The sequence below is a fragment of the Lycium ferocissimum genome, chromosome 12 (genome assembly GCF_029784015.1).
Source record: "Lycium ferocissimum isolate CSIRO_LF1 chromosome 12, AGI_CSIRO_Lferr_CH_V1, whole genome shotgun sequence".
Taxonomy (NCBI): domain Eukaryota; kingdom Viridiplantae; phylum Streptophyta; class Magnoliopsida; order Solanales; family Solanaceae; genus Lycium; species Lycium ferocissimum.
In genome coordinates this window covers 47517430-47533871 of record NC_081353.1, presented here as the reverse complement: position 1 = coordinate 47533871, position 16442 = coordinate 47517430, and positions in this window count along the sequence as shown.

Below are 16442 nucleotides of genomic sequence, written 5' to 3'. Positions count from 1 at the left end.
CCACCAATACATTAACTTGAGATCGTGATACATTTTTGTCGCTCCTGGGTGAATGGAATACCGAGAATAATGAGTTTTTTCTGAAATCCGGCGACGTAGTCCCGCAATATCTGGAACACATAGCCTGTCTCGGTACCTGAGCACTCCATCTATAGAAACTTCAAATGGCGACTTCTCTTTCTCAGGAAAGGTATCCCTATAGTGACTCAACTGGGGATCTTCATATTGGTGCTCCTTCACCTCCATGTCTAAGGATGAAACAGCTGGGTTGTGAATACAACCTCTTGCATTGCCCGAATCAATTAGACGAACTCCGAGGTTAGCTACTTCTGTCCGAGAGTATACTAGAATATCATCAATGAACACGATCATAGACAGATCTAAGAGTGGCCTGAATACATTATTCATCAGATTCATAAACACCGTCGGAGCATTAGTCAACCCAAATGACATCACCCGAAATTCATAGTGAACATATCTCGTTCTGAAAGCCGTTTTGGGAATATCTTCCTCTCTCACTCTCACTTGATGATACCCCAATCTTAGATCAATTTTGAAAAACCATTTGGCACCCTGCAATTGGTAAAACAAATCATCGATTCTTGGAAACGAATATTTATTCTTTATCGTCACCTTGTTCAGCTGCCTATAATCAATGCGCATCCGTAGGGAGCCATCTTTCTTTCTCACAAATAGGACAGGTGCTCCCTACGGTGACGAACTGGGCCTAATGAATCCCTTTTCGAGCAAATTTTTCAGTTGTGCCTTTAGCTTTTTCAACTCTGCAGGAGCCATTCGGTAAGGAGGAATAGATATAGGCTTGGTGTCCGATAACACATCGATAGCAAAATCAATCTCTCTTTCCGGAGGAAGGCCTGGAAGTTCATCTGGAAATACATTCGAAAATTCGTTTACTACCGGGACGGATTGGAAAGTCGGTGGCTTTACTTCGGTGTTATGAACTCGGACTAAATGATAAATATAGGCTTTCGCGATCATCTTTCTTGCCTTAAGGTAAGAAATAAACCTACCTCTTGGGGACGCTGTATTACCTTTCCATTCAAGCACAGGTTATCCCGAGAATTGGAATCGAACCATTTTCATTCTTCAATTAACATTGGCATAACAAGAGGCCAACCAATCCATACCCATAATCACATCAAAATCTAACATTTCCAGTTCAACTAAATCAACTTTAGTCTAACGATCACATACCATAATCACACAATTTTTATACACTTGTCTAGCTATTACTGGGTCACCAACCGGAGTAGATATCTCAAAAGGTTTAATTGGCTCGGGTTTCACCCAATGCGGCCAGCAATATAGGGAGTAATATAAGACAACGTAGAACCCAGATCAATCAATGCATAAACGTCATGAGGGAATATAGATAGTATACCTGTAACCACATCCATGGAGGACTCAAGATCCTGACGTTCGGCGAAAGCATAAATACGAGGTTGGGTGCCACTTGAACTGGATGCTCCCCCTCTGCCCCTACCATGGCCTGCTGAAATCTGAGGAGTATGCCCTACCGGGCGCACAGACGAGGAAGAACTAGCTGCGGATCCTGTAGGCTGAGCCCCAACTCTATCACTCATCGATGGACAATCTCGCATCATATGCCCTACCTGACCACAGGCATAGTAAGCATCTGAACCTCGGCGACACTGACCGGAATATAATCTACCACACTGGCTACATCGCGGCACTGGTGGTCTCCGCTGGCTAGGATCATCTCCAAACTGAGAACCTGAGACTCTTGAACTCTGACCTAAACTAGAATAAATAGGGCGATCATATCTCCTGCCCGAAAACTGAGGAGGTGCACTAGTCGCGGACTGGCCCGAATATCTGGAATACTGTTGCTGACCCCCTCTATACTCACCGCTAGCAGATCTGGCCCTCTTGCTCTGTCCTCTATCAACATCACGCTCGCCTCGGCGCGGCTGCTGTTGCTCCTCTAAGTTCTGGGCATGGGCCTGAATACGAGAAATATCCATCCCCTCCTGCAATGAAGCCGTCAGACAATCCTTGAACAAATGTGGCCCTAAGCCACTCACAAATCTGTGTACTTTATCTCCCATGTCAGCCACCATAGTCGGAGCATATCTAGCCAACGAATTAAAGTGAAGGCTATACTCCCGGGCACTCATATTCCCTTGCTTAAGATTCAAGAATTTATTAGCTCTGGCCCGACGGACCTCGGGTGGCAAATAGTGACCAATAAAAGCTTTCACGAACTCTTGCCAAATCGGGGAGGTGCATCCTCTCCTCGTGAAGAAATCCAATTATTGTACCAAAGGACCGCTACATCCCGGAGTCTATAAGATGCCAACTCCACAGATTTAGTATCGGAGGCATGGATGATTCTCAATGTCCTCAACATTTCATCTATAAAACCTTGCGGGTCCTCATCCGGCTTCGACCTGAAAAATTTTGGGGGATTTAAACTCATGAAATCACGAGCCCTTGCACTAGTGGCTCTATCACCGGGACCCACACTTTGCCGTTGAGCCTGAGCGGCAACCAACTGAGTCAATAACTGAATGGCCTCGGTCATCTGTTGACACGAAGCACCCGGTGGAGGAACTGGAGGCATAATAGCCGGAGCTGAAGCCCCTCCTTGTTCTTCTAAGATAGGCAGAGTGTGAGAGGTATTGGATGGAGCCTCATTATGGGACTCACCCTCTTCTACATCCGTTGGTGGCTCCCTCTCCATTCGCCGTGCTGTCGTAGCCTTGCCCTTCTGGGCGGCTGTGGCTTTTCTCTTTACCGGCATCGCTGAAATCATAACGCATTGTTAGGGAAGAGGAAATCTTATAACATGGCTCTATGGCACGATCTATTAAGAAGAAGGACGGTCATTTTTTTTCCTAAATGCCCGCAGCCTCTTGTTTATAAGTGCGGCGCGCTTCACACCTATAAATAAGACTCTGCTGGACATGGCTCGTAGACACACCCTAGGACGGAACTGCTCTGATATCACTTTTGTCACGACCCGACTAGGGGGGAGCCATGACGGGTACCCGGAGGGCGACTACCGAGCACCTCTTACTATGCCAATCATCTTACCCAACCTGAACAACACAATCTCCAAGGCAACACACACACATATATATAAGCCCTCACGGCTACAAAAATGATATACAAAAATATACACTGATATGTCTATGAGACAACTACTACCCACACGTACGAGCCTCTACTAGAGTACCAAGACATAAGGACGGGAAAGGACCCCGTCGTGCCTGAATATATACACAAATAATGTATCAAAATGGAACCTCCGGAATAGTGGAGTGCTCTTGCAAATCTGCTGAGTAGCTCCTAGGAATCTGGGCCACCTCCCTGTCGACCTGTGGGCATGAACACAGCGTCCAGAAAGAAAGGAAGTCAATACGAACATTGTACTGAGTATGTAAGGCATGAATAACAATGACATATCGAATAGATAAGGAAACATCAAGTAAGGAAACAACCTGTAGCTGAATGTCATTTAGGACGGAATAATGCATGCTAACTTACCTCACAAACAACATCATATCAAGTATATATATATATATATATATATATATAATCTGCCCGACCATATAGGTACGGTGTGATCAACATCAGCTCGCGTCCAAGCCTCCCGCGTCCGGGATAACCATCTCATGCCGCCTACTAGTGGTATCTTCCTATGCCATCTAGACATGGTATGTATGCCACCTGCCTTAAAGGTGTCTGCCCTGCCTTGTAGGCGCGGTGTAATCTAACCATTATGTACTTATCATAAAGCATGCATTAGAACTCAAGTACAAACTATAACTCCATCGGGGTGACGTAAGGTCCAGAACCCCTAATTCCATTATGGAGTAGTCATGATCATCATGCCTCACCTTGAAGGAACTAGTATTATAAGGTGAGTCTAGCAATAATGAATAACATCAAGGAATCGTTAGCTTCACAAGAGTATCATGTCATAAGCTTTAGGATCTCTAGACTTAAACTTATCATCCTCATTGTCATATTCATAACACATCTCTTATCTTTATTTCATGAGAAGCTTTTAATAATCATAGACTCATAGTTTTCGGAATATAGGAGAGTCATAGAAAGATAAAGGAAGTCATGTTGTAGGAATCATGCCTTAGAGAAGAAGGGACTAGCCTTACATACCTTTTCGCCTTTCTAACTTGCCGACTAAACGTTTCCTTCCAGGTTCGTAATTCTACATTCAAGGGAATTCGTACTAAGATTAGATAATCGGAAACGCACTTAAGCTTAAGCTAAGGCTAATGAAAATTGGGCACTATCTCCTTTGTTTCTACAACTTTCTCCATATAATATGATTTATAACCACTCCCAACATCAATAACAACATTCATAATATCGTAATCAATAACTTCGACATTAACCAATTCTCAAAATTCCTCTCAAAGTCATGCATTACCATAGCCATAATATAACACCACATTCATCCTCCTATAATGCTTCTTCAATACTCTTAATACCATTTATAACAAGATTATACTCATAACATGTCAAGAATCATGATTCATGTTAAGCTACTACTCAAAAATACTACTATTCTCATATGTGTAACCATCTCCTACTTCCTTCCATAATCCAAGTTTTTCAACCACTCAATACTCGTAATAGCATGAAATGAACAGAAAACTCACCTTTGAATGTGTAGGAATGGGCTTTTGATGAAGGTACTTCACTTGGAGAAAACCCTAGCTCTACTTCCAAAGAAATTTCTTGACTTCTACCAACCCTAGAGAGCTTCCTTGCACTTGATTTCCTTGGATTGACGAAGTTGATCTTTGATTTGTCTTGAAAGTGAAGTGTGTGGAATGTTCTAGAGGTTTAGAGAGAAGTGAAGAAGTTGAAAGAATGAAAATTAGAAGTGGGAACACATTCTTTTACTTGGAAAATACTCAGCCCGTTAGGAGTTATACGGACCCTTATACGGTCCGTATAATATTATACAGTCCATATAAGTGACCGTATTTCACCATCAAGGAAATCCCTTTTTCTGTTGGGTTATACGGACACGGTCAGTATAAGTGGTCGTATAACTCCACTTTTCTGAAATTATTTCTGTCGTTTCGTTTGATCTCCAATCCTTATGGAACCTTTTTAGCGCTTGTTTAGCACTTCATTAACAACCTAAGAAGCGTTATAACTTTTCCTCAAGACATTATTAAATCAACATTAGCACGGTACTTTGCAAACCCTTTTCAAAGCACGACTTATACTTTACATTCTTCAACGAACTTTCTTCTCTCGCCTCGAATGTCTTTGGAATCTTAATTAGAATCGTTAAGTACCCCTTCTTACTTGTAGGGACATCACATACGTCTCACCCTGCGTTAGTCTATCCACCACACGACGACATGAAATTTTCTGAGGTGTAACACCTATGGCAAGTCACTTTGGGATATTAATCAATCTTCCCTTGACGGAGATTTCTTATTGAGGGATTGCCCTTCTCTTTTAGAGGTGGATGGTCTTAATAGTGTTATGGATATGCCAAGGGAGGGTCAACCACTAGTTGATGAGGGAATTGACTTGCTTGACTAATTGTATAATCCTAGTAGTAACCCTTTTACCCCTAGTGTCTATGATTGTGAGTCTTTGTATGATGCCCCACCCATTTATGATGATGAAATTCGTGCTTCGCTTCATTCAAATGATCCCTCCGACTATGATACATTTATTGCTAAAAATGATAGTGAGGGAGTCTTTTGTGGTGATAGGAGTATAGTGTCATATTTGAGTAGTCATCCGTCGATAAAGAAACAAGGCTTTGATGTTGTGAGTGACTTTGTTGATGGCTACATTGATGGTGTGGCATTAGCAGATGCTTTCCATAACACATTATTTTCTTGTGAGATCCCTTGTACATATGATGAGTCTTTTGTCTCCAATGGGAATTTTACTTTTGCGTTTTCACTAAGAGACACGTTCCTCTACTATTTGTTTGCTTATGATGATTGTCACTGTGAGTTTTCCTCACGGATCTCTCTAGCACTAATGAATCTGCCTTCTTATTGGATGTATGTAGGTGAACCCTTAAATTTGTGGACAAATTTAGAGTTGAGGAGGCCCAAGCTTCACAAGAAATGGGTACTCGTGAGCATGCTTTGGCACCATGCCGGAGTTCCCAAGTGTGGAAGATTGCTTGGGAGGATGAAACGGAGATGGATGAATATTAAAGTGGCCAAATGAGTGAAGGATGGCTATGCTTGCAAAAGAGGCTACTTCATGAATTCAAGACTTTCATCTCCAAAGGAAGACGAGACCCTTACTCTATTAAGGGTAGTTATGTAATAGCTCAACAGTCTTCTTTTTCTTTATAGTATAAATAGTAGGTCTTTTATTTCCTAGACTTAGTTTTTGATGATTATTAATGTTGAATACTCTTGTGAGAGTTATGAGTGCTTGGAAAAGCCATTGTTGAACCTTGATTGGAAAAGGGGGTTGCTTGGGAATTCAATTCTCTTGAGGTCCACTTCATAGGTTTAGGTGCTTTTGTTAGATATTCATTTGAGCTCCTTTAGTTTAATATAATTTAGGGTTGCTTTTGTGTCACGACCCAACTGGAAGGCCATGCCGGGCACCTGGAGCTAACCTACCGAGCACCACATATATGCATCTCTTAGTCATACCTGAGTGGGCCATTATGCTAACTCATAAATATCATGAACTGTAGGGGACACAAGCCCAAAAGATAATATACTTACGTCATCAAGCTAATCCCAAGTACATATGCCAGTAAGGCTATCCATAATAATGATGCAACAGAATATAAATTGAGATGATCATAAGATATTTAACTGTGCATATCTGTCTACGAGCCTCTACTGGAGTACACGACATAATATGGCCGGAACAGGGCCCCGCCATACCCATGCAAATGCATATGCAACCATGCTGACTCACAGAGAAACTCCGAAGCAAGTGGAGTGCCACGACTCTGCCTGCTGAGCTCGTATCCTACTGAGAGATCCATCAACCTGTATCTCAAGACCTGCAAGCATGAAACGCAGCGCCCCCAGCAAAGGGACGTCAGTATGAATAATGTACCGTGTATGTAAGGCGGAAATATAACATAATAAACATATACTGTAAAGACTTATCCTTCTGGCACTTTTGAGCTACTGACGTAAATCTAGCATACATATATATACCTCTTTATATTCTTGCAATCTCCACGATGTCTATATACCCTACCATGGCCCTGGTTAGATTATTATCATAACGTTATCCGAAAATATGTTGCGGCATGCAACCCGATCCATGTATAATGCATGTCTCTCTATACTCTCATATGCTTAACTACATCTATGTACAATACTGTGGCTCTGACCTACTTATCATCCTGGTACTATCTGCCCAACTGATCAGTGGTAACTGCCCGACCGACCGTAGCACGGTGGTAACTGCCCATCCGATTATCGCCCGATGGTAGAGAGCACTGCCCGACTGATCAGTGGTAACTGCCCAACCGACCGTAGCTCGGTGGTAATAACTGCCTAAACAACCGTAGCATGGTGGTAAATATATATCTGCCCGACCGGCCGTAGCACGATGGTAATAACTGCCCAATTGACTGTAGACCAGTGGTAAATATGAATGCATGTGTTGCGAAACATGAAACCCGATCCAGATATGAAAGCATGTGCTGCGGAATGTGCCGCCCGATCCAAATATGAATGTATGTGCTGCGGAACGTGCAGCCGGATCCAAATATCCCCTATAGGTACCCTTTATACACTTCTAGTGTTCGTTCTGTATCTATTAGCTTCTATGCACTTCTCATGGTCATCACTTATCCGTTAATGCCTACATGATCACATAAGACTTATAAGCACATTTCTGGGCCATTAGGACTTCTTCCTGATTAACTAAACCTCAACCAAATCCTGAGATACATCATAAACCTATATTTTAGCATTAAATACCTCATTAGGGATCTCATAACTAGCATACTATTCATGTCTTACAAAACATTCCTTGAGAACACATTTCTAAAATTCATCGGAGTGACGTAAAGTTGTTGTACCTCTAATTTTCATTATGGAGCTAACATCATTGGCATATCTCACCTTGAAGGAACAATAATCATAAGATGAGATCAACATCAATGATATCATAAGAGAACATCAAGAATATAAGCTTCTAGCATTTCTATGAGAGGAATCATTATGGACATCATTTGTGAAAGTTCATAATAATATGATCATGCCATAAGAAAGAAAGGGATAGCCTTAACATACCTTGTCATCTCCTTAACTACTTAACGCTTATCCTCCCGAACTTGTAAATCTACATTCAAGATGATTCGCACCAAGGTTAATCCATTGAAACTCTCATAAAATCAAACTAGACTAATAAATGAGCCAACGAAAATCTGACAGCATTTCCCCTATATTATCTACTTCCTCCAAATTCCAAAACAACTCCCAAACATCATTAACCATATCAACAACATTAGATATTATCCATATACATGGAAATTATCTCAACAACACAGCCACAACATGCTCAAAACAGTCCATGAACTCAACAACTACAACACAATCTTTTATGACCTTTTCTCCATAACTATTTTCAATTTTAAGACTTGCTAAACCTTCAAATCAACTCAACATAAGAGATAAGATGAAGAACATACCTTATACTTGAAGAACTTCAACCCACACAACTTGTTTCAACACAAATTCATCACAACTCACTACAAGAAAATGGATAATTAGCGGAGGTTGAAAATTGCAATTCGCGGGGGTTTTATCTTCCGCTAGCAAATAGTGGACGCTAAAACCTCCGAAAATTACCCTGTTTCTTGTAGTGACTCCAAGTATAAGCAAGAACAATCACCTTTTATAAACTAGTTGCGGATTTGAAGCTTGATCTTCTCTTGTAATGGCATGGAATGATTTGGAGTGTTTGAGAGGGGTTGAAGGGTCTAGAATGATATTATTTTGATGAATAATGAGCCCAAGGTCGTTCCCCTTTTATTTATAATCAAGAAACAAGCCTCCACCACCTTAATTCGACGGTTCCGTCATTTTTCGACGGCCCATAACTTATTCTGTACTTCTCCAAATTGCAACCTGCCAGTTGCATTAGAAAGAAGACTCGTTGAACTTCAATTTACATAGGCTATACATTCCATAACTCCTTGTATTCTAGGAGATATGCCTCTCTCAAGTTGACCCAAAATTTCCTGTCCAAAATTCTGCCAAGTTTTTCCAAAATTTCGATAAACTTAATTTCTTCGATTCGCTTGATCCCGGAACCTTTAGACACTTGCTTCGTACTTGTTAAAAGTATTACTTAACATTATAAGGGTTCCATGACCTCTCTGAGCTTACGTTAGTTTACTTCCGACGCTAACGCCGCGAAAATTTTCGAGGTGTAACATTTTGATTCCAATCTTTGTGTCTACCTTTTATACTTTACTTTATTGTTGTTATTTTCTTGTTTCCGCTATCTGTTATTGTATCATGGAGGCATGACAAAAGGAGAGTCCTAAAGGTGTAGTCCACTATACTTCAAAAAGAAACCAATTATACTACAATTGCAATTAGACTTGCTGCAGAAAATATACTATCCTCTCATAACAACACGTTCGGACTGGACTTAGAATTCAATAATCCATGAATAACTAACTCTAACCAATTCAGAATGTCAAAGCGAAAATATAGATTGGAAAGTTAACACAACACTTGAAATGATAGAACTGTTTTTCTGATAAGTTGGTATTTGATTCTTTGCTCAAAATCCTGGCAGCTGAAATTACTATCAATAACTAATGAAGAGACACAAAATATAATAGGCAATTAGGCATTCCCCTTTAAAGACAGAGATGGTTTGTGTTACTGACGTGAGGTATAGCAAATAGGATAAGCATTTGAAATCGAATTTTATTCCGAAAAAAATGGGAATGCATGATTTTTTTGGCCAATCAAGACAAAAATTGAATAAAAATCTTATTAAGAAGGCATCCACAGCACCCTGTCCGGTTCGGGTTTCCTTTGGTGGTCATATAGGGATGTGAATTGTATTACAGAGAGAATAACTCTAGAATATTAATCTAAGGGTCATACCATGTGTGTCTAGATATACTGTGTGATAAAGGTTATGCGTCCACCAAACTATGTAAGAAGGGACCTGGTTGTTTACCAGTTCTCTTGTGCAGTGCAATAAATAAAGAAGGCAAGATATTATCGTGAAAAACTCTTTGCTCAAGGGATTAAAAATCATGACCCACCCCAGTAAGATTTCAACTCCACTAACACCGAGCAACTTCAGCTTACAACTGATTGTAAGCTAGGAATTTAACTCCCATAACCCCTCACCCTTACAATACACCCTATTGTAACCTTCACGTCTTGACTAATCCTAACCAAAGACAACCCTAATACACCTAGACTAACTCTAGCGTATTGTATCACTCAAGAGCTTGTGGAAGCAACCTTGAGAATTTAGAACACCTACAACTAGCTTCATTTTAATGAAGAGTAGGTTTACAGTTTATAGAACAAAGGACTAAGATTGAACCCATAAAATTTAAATTCTGGATCTGCCTCTGGTCATATATGGTATTGTAAAATCGGCGCTAATGAAATATGGCATGGATGAGTCATTTTGGTAACGGGCAATGGCATAAATGAGTCAAACTATTGATGAGTGGTATAAATGAGCCATTTTCGATAGTTTGATGGCAAAAATGAGCCAAACTATTGACGAGTGGCATAAATGAATTATTTCTGATAGTTTGATGGCATATTTGAGCCTTTTCCGTAGGTGGAATAAAATTGGTTTTGGTTTGACGGCTTGATGAATACCTTGGTGAAATAGAATTGTCATTAAAAGAGAGTACATACGTAGAGCCACACTGAGCATAAAGTGGTCAGCTCTCCTTCAACATGAATTGTTGTGTCTTTATTTTTTCTTTAAATGTCATATTCATCTAGTAATATCTTTAATATCTTTATCTTGTCAGCTACTATCATCTCTTTATCAAATTTTAGTGCCTTATTTTTCCGTGAAAAAGTGCCAAAATATATGCTATGATTTCTCATGCTAATTTTCTGCTTTTGATAACTTTCATCTTATCTGCAAGAAAGAAGACGTTGGATAATCAAAAGGCTCATGCTCAGATTCTGCCTTAGGATCATTCGACTAGATTTGTCTATAATGGTAAATATAAAATCAAACTTTTTGTTTGTTTATATTATATTTTATGTTTGATTGAAAGATAAAACTTTTTTTACCGGTCTGTTAAAAACTAAAGTTCTTTTGTTGCTTAAGGTACCTATGTTTATGTGTCAATTGCTTGAATTGGACTATTGATTGAAGTTCACGTCTATAAACTGATCCGACATAATTATTTAATATGCTTATTTTTATGTACCTTAGAATTAATGTTACAAATTGTCTTTTTTTCACTTGGCACACAATTTCATTCCTTCGGGAATAGATAATTTAAATTAGTCTATCAAACTTCATTACATAGTGGCATGGTAGTAGCTTATAATTAAGTGCCTCGCCTGGAAATTTGATATTTATTGGATTTTATATTTTTCATTGCAGTATCATCACCTTCGGACACAAGTTCATATGATGCCCGTGCTTTTGGGCTCAATGATAACGTAGCCTAAGAAATAAACTTGTGCGCGTTCTATAGTGCCAAAACGAATAATACATACCATAAGTTATAATTTGTGAGGTTGTCTGTGTAACTTAATCTTTCCTTCAAATACGTACCTTTTTTGTTTTTTAATAGCCTATTTGGCGAAGTTTTTCGGAGGCCAAAAGTGCTTATTTAAAATAATTAGGTATTCGGCCAAGCTTTCTGGAGAAAATAAGTGCTTCCATGGAGTAGCAAAAGTTGTTTTTCAGAAATTAAAAAAAAAAACGTCCCAAAAGTACTTTTTTGAAAAATACTCTAGAGAAAATATACTTATTAGAAACACTTTTTAGAAGATTGACCAAACACTAAATTGTCGTTCAAAAGAGCTTTTTAAATTAATTGGCCAAACACAAATTGCTTCTCATCAAAAGTACTTTTTTGAAAATCACTTTTGAAAAAACACTTTTTAATATAAGTTGATTTTATAAGCTTGGCCTAACAGGCTATAAATCCAAATAGTATTAATTTTCATAAGAACACTTAACATACTATCGCTTTGTGCACATATTTTCAACTAATTTTCACGGAGGATATAAGTGCGTGCATTGCACGTAAAATAGAGAATATAAATGTTGGTTGACCAAAATATTTTTCAAATATTGAACGACCTTCATCCTATTAATAAGCTCTAATCCTTCTTTTTTAACATACTTCTTAAATATAAAACCCCTAAAGAAACGTTACTATTTCTTTGGGACATACTTAATTATTATCTTATTACAACTAGAAACTTAACTCACTAATTGACCCATATATTTTTATGTACGATGCAAATATACCCCTTAACTTTTCAATTTAAAGTAGATATACCCATCGTTACAAAAGTGGTGTATATATACCCCTGCCGTTACAAAATGGTTCAAATATACCCCTCCCGTTACAAAATGGTGCAAATATACCCTTTTCGCTAACGGGTTTTTTTTAAAAAAAAATCATTTAGGTTATTTTTTAATAAAAAAAAAACCACGTGACTTTAAAAATAGTCTACCCATTTTTTTTAGTAGACATACTTTTCTAAAGCCACATAGTATTTTTTTTCTGATGGGTCGAGTCTGGTTTGTTTAAAAAAATGGGTAGACTTATTTTGTTTAAAGTCACGGAGATATTAAACGAACCATATCCGGCGTACTAGAAAAAAAAATTACCATGGCTTTAGAAAAATATGCCTGCTAAAAAAAAAAAATAGGTAGACTTTTTTAAAGTCACGTGGCATTTATTTAATTAAAAAATAACCTAAATAATTTTAAAAAAAAACTTCCATCAGCGAAAAGGGTATATTTGCACTATTTTATAACGGCAGGGGTATATATATACCACTTTTGTAAAGAAGGGTGTATATTTGCACCTTTGCCCTATTTTTATTGTTCTTCCTAAATTTAACCTTTTCCATTTGTTTGTGTCATGACCACTTCTTATAGTTGAGTTTTCACATTTGTCAAGGTTTAAAAAATTGCAATAACAATAAGGGAGCTTTGTGAAATTTGGAGAACAAGTAAGAGAAGAATTAAGGACTTCTTTTTTCTCAAGACTATAGCAATTGAATAAAAATAAAAAGTATATTGATAAATCATTAATCAAATAATGGATAAAAATCAGCTTGAAGTATATATTTTTTGGTAGAAAGACTGATAATTTCAACTTGAAAACCTAGATGACAAAGTCGACCGTAAGTTCAGGGAATGGGTCGTTAAGAAAGTTGACACGATGTCCAAAAATAATTAATTTGATTAAGTTTTAAAGAAGCCCAAAATACTTTCTTTTTTTTTTTTCTTCAAAAATGCGTATTTTTGATAGCTAAGAACTTGACCAAACTTTTAGAAAAAATAAGTGGTAGCAAAAACTTAAAAAAATAGGTTTTTTCTAGAAAAGCATTTATGGAGTCTAAAGATAATACAAACAATTATTACTATGAAAAATATTTAAATACTTAACACCAACTGTTTTTTTCTTTTTCTTTTGGGACAAGAGGAAATTCTCCATCATTGTCTTTAATGTGAGATTTCATCGAATGGCTTTTTCAATTTTCTTAATCTCATTTACTTTAAGTCATTATTAACTAAATTAAGTTATTAGGGACAGATGCTGATTCTTGGAGAAGAAACTTGTCCAAGTGTTTGGCGGGGAATATTTCCATTTGTTGTTCAAAATATTATGACCCATTTGGTATTTGATTTAGATGCTCTTCACACAATTGGGATAGTTCAAAAGATATAAAGCTTCAAAAAAATACAAACTTATTTGAAGTTAATGTTATACTTATTAGCTAATTTGATCGAGCTTTAATTAATTCTACATCTAATTTCTTTCTTACTTAATGCAGGTTTTCGTGCATTCAAAATAATTTACCTTAAAGTGGCAGGTTAAATTCAAGGTAGCTTATGTTCCACTATATGCAATGACATTTTATTTCAAAGTATTGAGGCAACCTTATTTGGTATGTCACGAAATCATGAAGCGAACTCGTTCTATTCAATATCTTTATGGGGGAATATGTTAATGCAACAACACACCCAGTATATTCTCACAAGAGGAGTCTGGGGAGGGTAGAGTGTACGCAGACCTTACCGCTACCTTGCAAGGTAGCTAAGTTGTTTCTGATTTAACTTGAGAAATTCTTATACATTTTTCAAATCAAATTTTGGCCTTACAAGTTGTTATTTGGTGTTGTTATAATTATTAAGCATAAATGACCAAATAACATTTTTGTGCAACATTACCTAACATTTTTTTTATGATTGACAGGGCATAACGTGCGGGGAAATTCGCAGGAATGCCCCTCATTCGGGGTGGTCTTTAATTTTGCCCCTCAAATTGCTGGTCTTTAATTCTTGCCCTTCGCGTAGAAACCCTGAGGTTCTGAGTTCGAACCCCGGCTCCGGCATAAAAATAAAAAATAATTTCGCAAGGTAAGGCTTGGGGAAAGTTATGCCGGATCCGGCATAAGCGCCTTAAGGCATAACTAAAGTTATGCTGGATCCGGCATACCTTAAGGAAACCTCTGCCGGAGAAAACATAGGTTGTCTTAAGGCATAACTAAAGTTATGCTGAATCCAGCATAAGTTATCTTATAGGTCAAACTTTTAGTTATGCCTTAAGGCAACCTATGCCGGATCTGGCATAACTTTAGTTATGCCTTAAGGCAACCTATGCCGCATAAGGCAGACTTTTCTCAAAGCCTTGCCTTGGGAAATTATTTTTATTTTTATGCCTGAGCGAGGGTTCGAACCCAGAACCTCAGTATTTTCGGCCACCTTTTCAAGGAAAGGGCAAAAATTAAAGACCACCAATTTGAGGGGCAAAATTTAAAGACCCCCCCCGAAAGAAGGACAAACCGCGCAAAAAAATGCAACGTGTGAGGCACGTTCATAGAGGCTTGTATATACTATTTTAAAAGCATGAATCTAAACGTTGGTTGACCGAAATATCCTTCAAATATTGAACGACCTTTATATCCTTTTAGTCTAATTTTACCATGTTTTTATTGACAATTTCAGTAAACAAAAAAATATCATAATTGAAATTAGAATTTAAAACAAATACTACTTATGAATTTTGTTCTGAATCTAATTAAAGAGTTTTACTATCACGTCCAAATAAGGAGATATCCAACTAGTAGCCTTATTTGCCTAGGAGGAGGCTAGGAGTAACTTTGTGATTGAAAGTGCTGTGTCCGTATTAAAACTAAAAAATACTAACATAGAAAATGATTAGGTTATTACTAAATCATATTTTAATAGGCTTAGGTATTTTATATTACTCATATGTTTGGTTTTCAAAGGTAGAATAAGAGTTCTTTTAAATTAAAGTTTTTATTTTAAGATAATAGAATTATAATCTTGAAGATTTTATGCAATATCTAGGACTTTAAATTCGTAATTAACTAATAATAAAATATCACTAAATTAGGCTACATTCAAAAGTAGTTGTGGAATTTATATTTACAGATAATAAATATACAAAATTATTTGCTTTCGTATTCAAGTATTTAGTTCAATACAAAAATAGTATAATTTACAGGCACTTTAGTCATAGACAATAGACTAGTAAGTTTCACCAGCGGTTATTTAACTTTGAGTTTATCACATAAAAGTCGCTTTTCTATTTTGGAGTGCCATGTCATATTCCGATACAAATATAAGAATTCAGGTGAGATTTACTTTTTATTAACTTGGCTAAAGTAGAATGACTTTTACGTAATAAAATATAAAAGTAATTTTGTGTGATAAACCTTAAGTTGGATAACTTTTATGTAACAAAAAATAAAAAAGTGTTATTTGTATGATAAACTTTAAGTTGGATGACTTTTACGTAACAAAAAAATGAAAAAGTCTTTTTTTGTGTGATAAATTTTAAGTTGAATGACTTTTTTGTAAAAGAAATAGAAAAATGACTTTTGTGTGATAAACTCAACGTTGAATGACCATCGGTTAGGAAATTTTCATGGGAATCAATACGAATATGCTTAAATAAAATCATTGATTATCTTTTGCAAGTTGGAAGATATAAATGTTTAATTGAAAGAAAATAAAATAATTGAAATTATTTCCTTATATAAACATCTCATCATGAAAACTACCATGAAGTCATAAAAATCTATGGCGATGGGAGAACTTGTTTTTTTTTTTTTTTTTTTTAAAATATTATTTCTACTTTTGCGATCAATTTAAATTTGTATAAAATAAGTAACTAAATATTCTTAAAGCTGAAAGATATTCTTATATTTTAATTTTATTTAGTAACAATTTTC